The sequence below is a fragment of the Acinonyx jubatus genome, chromosome D2 (assembly GCF_027475565.1).
Source record: "Acinonyx jubatus isolate Ajub_Pintada_27869175 chromosome D2, VMU_Ajub_asm_v1.0, whole genome shotgun sequence".
NCBI lineage: Eukaryota > Metazoa > Chordata > Mammalia > Carnivora > Felidae > Acinonyx > Acinonyx jubatus.
Genome location: NC_069393.1, coordinates 75,949,021 through 75,954,928, shown reverse-complemented (window position 1 = coordinate 75,954,928; position 5,908 = coordinate 75,949,021).

Genomic DNA, 5,908 nt, shown 5'->3' with positions numbered 1-5,908 from the left:
GGGCCGTCGCGTGTGTTCTTGGGTGAAGAGGCCACAAGAGAGAGCCGCCTTTTGATTGTGAGGGGCTAGAGGGACCTGTTGTTGACCCAAGCAGGACGTGTGATCCGGAAAGATGGCAACTGTAGCTGGAAGGACGGCGTGGGGCGTCCCCGGAGGTAAGAAAGGAGGCAGGGCTAAGGTAATTGACTTGATGGTAAAAGGAAAATGTGTGTCTGCGGGGCCGAGGAGGAGAGCAGGGGACTAGGGGGAGACTAGTCCTCACCCTGCCTCTGACACCAAGCACCTGTGGACTTGGCCAGGCATCCTACCCTCTCCAGACCTGGCCTGAGAAAGAACAAGGCACCCCCCTCGCTGTGCTGGGTCCCAGCGGCCCCTCCTGCCCACAATGCAGGCTCCGCCTGTTTCCCCTCGAGGCCTCTGTCTCCTCTATTCAAAGTTAGCACCCAACCATCGGCTTTCAACACAACCGTTAGAACGTTGTTGCATTCTTGTGTTAGGCCTGCTCCCGACCGACACGTTTCCTGTTCGTCTTGCTGTCTGTCTGTGTGTCTGTCTGTCTCCCCAGAGGACTGCTCTGGGAGAAGAGGTCGGCTCTGGCTTGCCCGCTGCTCCATTGTCGGGCCCAGGACAGCCCCTACTGGGCTCTCGGCGAACACTTTCTGAATGATTAAATAGGCTTTACCAGAGGAAAAAAGAAGATAAAAATGAGGAAGGACCAAGGAAATTGTGAGATTCTACATATCCCTGGCCTTAATATTCTAGGCCTTCTCAGCTAAGGTCACTCCATATTTTTCTTTGAGAATATCCATCGTAGCCCCTATTTTCTTTCTTTAGAAGTATGGAAACATAAGGTGACTGGGACATGTCTCAAATGATGTTTAATTTTTTTAATGTTTATTTTTGAGAGAGAGAGACAGAGTATGAGCAGGGGAGGGGCAGAGAGAGAGGGAGACACAGAACCCGAAGCGGGCTCCAGGCTCTGAGCTGTCAGCACAGAGCCCGACACGGGGCTCGAACCCACAGACGGCGAGATCGTGACCCGAGCCGAAGTCGGATGCTCAACCGACCCCAGGCGCCCCTCAAATGATTTTTTTAAAAAAAGCAAATATTCATTTTATTTAAATGTGGCTTTGGTTTTGTTCCTCCCCTTGGTAAGAACAAAACAGGAAAATCCCCACGGACCCCTTTCTTAGGTGTTCGTTCACTTTTGTCCTGCCGGAGCCCTGACTGTCCCTTTGCTGGTTTGGAAGAGGCTGATGTTGGACGTTCTGAGTCTCTCCCTGCTTTCTGCCCACCAGGAGGGCCCATCTGCTCTCCCCTGTCCTCAGCCCACCTCTTTATGGTGTCGCCATTAAACACATATCTATAGGCAAGGTCCTGATACCGGGGGCATGGGTAATCTAGTCAGCCACTGACATCAGAACCACGCGGACCTGCTCTGGAATAGGTCACCTTGTTACGTGTTGCCCCGGCTACTAAATCTGGCACTAAGGCCCCCTTTCCTCAGGGAATTGTGGGGCCACACGTTCCCAGACCCCCACACCGCTCCCACGGACATTACTAAGGGACTTGTGACGGAAACTACATGCTGTGCTTGGAAAAATGTATGGGCTGACCCACACGTGCTCCCCAGGGAAGAGAGAGCTTTCACTCCTCGAGTCCGTCAAGTACAATGAAAACCAAATGTGTCTAGCTTGCACACAAGCCCACATAGACCCGCAGACGCGCGCCCACATTCTGCAAAAATTCATTATGTGTGATAGGCCAAGGGTAGTTACTGTTGTTGAAATGTAAACTTGTTGCTCCTTCTATAGAAGGCAGAATGCTAGGACATCAACCATTTCTGCACACCATGTTCTTTCCTTGCTGCGGTGGCTGAAAAACACTGACTGTACCATCAAATTACATTCCCTGGGGGATCGGCTGGCCCCTTATCCTGTTGACAACATGTATGTATCGAAGTAAGGTGGCGTGCGTTTCCAGCTTGAAGAATGTACTTCAGATGTTCTTACCTTTCCCCTCCATGACTGGCCCTCATTGCCCTGCTGGTGGAGAGAGCGCTGGGCCTCACCCACACCCCCAGTAAGGAGGTACCACCGACCTGCTGGCAGTAGCAAGAGACTCCCTTTGCTTTTTTAGGAGCACTGCCCCACCCCGCCCCCCATGGATTTCATTTCGGAAAAAGGATTTGCTGAGGGTCCCCACTCAGGCTGCAGCCAGGGGGCTGGGAGCTGCTTATCAGCAGGCCCAGCACTCCGCCTGTTCTTCCAGATGCCTTCGCTGGACCGCTGCAGCCAAAGCTGGGGAGGGTTTCTGGCTCTGCTCAAGGTGAAATAGTTGGCAGCACAACCCTACGCGGGACAGATTAATAAAAATTCCTTTGTTCCAGTAACGCCCTGTGATTTCGGCTTCCCTCCTCCAAGGGTGTCCTCGTGGGGTCACCTGCCACGTCCTTCCCTCTGCTCGCACTTCCTCTCGCTGACACCTTCATTCCTGAGCTGCTTCCCTGCAGCTGGGTGCTCCCCACCTGCTCCTGGTCCTTTACTCTTGGTCTAGGAATGCCATTAATTCCCCAGGTCACCCACCTTGCAGCCTTGGTGCTATCATGGACTCCTCTCTTTTGTGTCTAGCCTAGAGTCACCTGAAAAGCCCTATCCATCTCGTCTCCAGTGTGGTTCTAGCATCTTGATCCTTTTGTTACCCTGAGGCTGGCAAAGACCGCCACCTGTTTGCTCGCAGCTCTGCTACTCCAGTAGGCTACTCATGGGCTTGCTAGCTTCAGTCTTTTCTCCAATGCAGCGAAGTCTTGTTAGATAACTGGCAAAGGACATTCCTTCTTAAAATAAGCTAAGGTAGGGGCACCTGGCTGGTTTAGTTGGCGGAGCGTGTGACTCTTGATCTTGGGGGTGTAAGTTCAAGCCCCACGTTGGGTGTAGAAATTACATAAACTCTTAAAAAAAAAAAAGATAATGCGTTCCATGCCTTTTGGCTGGTTCCTGATATTTCTTTGGGCCAGGCTTTCATTGCATAATTGAATACTAAAGGTAAAAGTTTAACCTCACCCTCCGTAGGATGGCTAATTATAGAAAAATCAGAACGGAACAAGCGTTGATGAGGACGTGGGGAAGTTGCAAGCCCTTGCGCACTGTTGGTGGGAATGTAACAATGGCGCAGCTTCTATGAAAATAAGGTGATTCCTCAAAAAATTAGAAAGAGGGTTGCCATATAATCTAACAATTCCACTTGTGGGTATATATACAAAAGAATTGAAAACAGGATCTCACAGAGAGATTTGTCCATCTGCGTTCACGGTAACGTTATTCACAATGGCCAGAGGGCGAGGACAGCCCAGGCATCTGTTCATGGAAGAATGGATGAGCAAAATGTAAATACATACAATGGAGTACCATTCGGCCTTAAGAAGCAAGTGCGTTCTGACACCTGCTGCAACATAGATGGAACTTGAGGACATTATGCTAAGCGGAACAAGGGAGTCACAAAAAGCCAAATACTGAGTGACTCCACAGTTATATTGAGAGGAGTCAAGCTCATGGAGACAGGGAGAAGAATGGTGGTTGCCAGGGGCTGGGGAAAGCGCATGGGGAGTTGTTATTTCGTGGTACAGAGTTTCAGTTTTGCAAGATGAAAAAGTCCTGGATATTGGTTGTCTAACAGTGTGAATATATGTAACACTACTGATCTGTATATGTTATTGTATTGTATTGTATTGTATTTATTTTTGAGAGAGAGAGAAGGCGCAAGTGAGTGAGGGGCAGAGAGAGAGAATCCCAGGAGGGAGAGAGAGAGAGAGAGAGAGAGAGAGAGGTGGAGAAGTGGAGCCCATCCAAAGCAGGGCTTGTGTTCACCCAATGTGAGGCCCAAGCTCACCCAATGTGGGGCTCGGACTCAATAACTGTGAGGTAAAGGCAATAAATTATATTAAAGAAAAAAAAAGCGAGCTCATGACCTGAGCTAAAGTCAGATGCTTAATGACTGAGCCACCCAGGCGCCCTGAACTGTACATTTTAAATGGATAAGAGAGTAGGTTTTGTTATGTGTATTTTAAAAGTTAAATTTTTTAAATATATTTTTTAATGTTTATTTATTTATTTTGAGAGAGAGAGTACATGCACAGGGAGAGGAGGGGCAGAGAGGTAGAGTCCCAAGCAGGTTCCGTGCTGTTAGCTCAAACATGGGGCTTGATCCCACAACCCTGAGATCATGACCTGAGCTGAAATCACAATTCAGATGCCCAACCAACTGAGCTACCCAGGCGTCCCAGAACTACTTTATTTTATTTTATTTTATTTTATTTTATTTTATTTTATTTTATTTTATTTTTAATGTTTATTTACTTGTGAGAGAGAGACACAGACAGAGTGTGAGCGGGGGAGGGGCAGAGAGAGAGGGAGACACTGAATCCGAAGCAGGCTCCAGGCTCTGAGCCATCAGCACAGAGCCCGATGTGGGGCTCGAACTCATGAACTGTGAGATCATGACCTGAGCCGAAGTCGGACGCTCAACCGACTGAGCCACCCAGGCACCCCTAAAACAGTTTTAAATTAAGCTTACATTATAATATAGCAACCTGGTTGTTTGTTGCAGTGTTTCACGAAGATGAATTTCAGTATTTGGCAGAAGAAGTTAACTTTGTAAACTATGTGGAACTTGTAGAATAACAAAACGTGAACTCTAAGGTTAGAAACTCCATCTCTCTTCTAAGAAGGATGAATTAGATCCCATGTAGTAAATTTACAGTATTTATAAGATTCTTTTAGATGAAGCTTTCCAGTTGAAACCTGTCGTTGACATGCCCCAGGGTCCATGTGCTGTACTTGGCACAAGAGTTCTAGCAAGTTTAGGTAGCTGAGAACCTAGGGTCTCAAGAAGGTGAATTATAGGAGTACCTTTTGGTGTTGGCGCATAAAAGGATATGCGAGTAGTTAGTGACACAAATCTGGACTGCGGGCTGCCCATTTATCGGGAGATTTTCCACTCCTGTTTCAAAGGAAGACAAAGAATAATAAGTAGCAGTTTCCAGATCATTTTAATAAATACAGAGTTCTCCAAATGGCCCACCGTTCCAGACCTTATGGCTCCTGCCAAATCCTGTAAAAATAAAGATTAAACCATACAGAATATTTGTTTTGCTCTGATAGCTGTTATTTTGTTTTGGTAATAAAGGTCCCTAGCCATCTGGCCTAAGAGAGTGCTGACGGCTCTCGCTTTTGACTCCGTTCATCTCCTGCCCTTTAGAAGGAATCATTTCTTCCTTGGCTGCCTGTTCCCCTCTCTGCTTGGAATCACACACCGCCTTGCTCACAGGGCACGGCACAGCGCCGGGCCATCATGGGAAGTCCTGGTTCTGGTGCCAGTGGGCCTGGGTCTCAGATTCCTCATCATGACTTAAAATGTTGTATTTTTAAGTAATTTCAAGCTGGTGGAAAATTTGTAAGAACAGTGCAAAGAACCATTGCAAATCTTTAAAAAAAAATTTTTTTTTAAAGTTTATTTATTTTTGAGAGACCGAGCATGAGCAGGGGAAGGGCACAGAGAGAGGGAGACACAGAATCTGAAGCAGGCTCCAGGCTCTGAGCCGTCAGCACAGAGCCCCACGTGGGGCTCGAACTCACGAACCGTGAAATCATGGCCTGAGCTGAAGTCAGACGCTTAACCGACTGGGCCACCCAGGCGCCCCCCATTGCAAATCTTTTACGCAGATTCCTCATTATTAATACTTTGCCTTTCTCTTTTTCTTTCTCTTTCTCTCTGTCTCATAGGGTCATAGTACAATGATCACGTTCAGGAAATTAAACATTAGCACAAGAATTATTTACAGTAGATCTAATGTGGGGGATTTCTCCAATAATGTCTTCTGTAGATCTTTTTTTTCCTTCCAGTCTAGGAC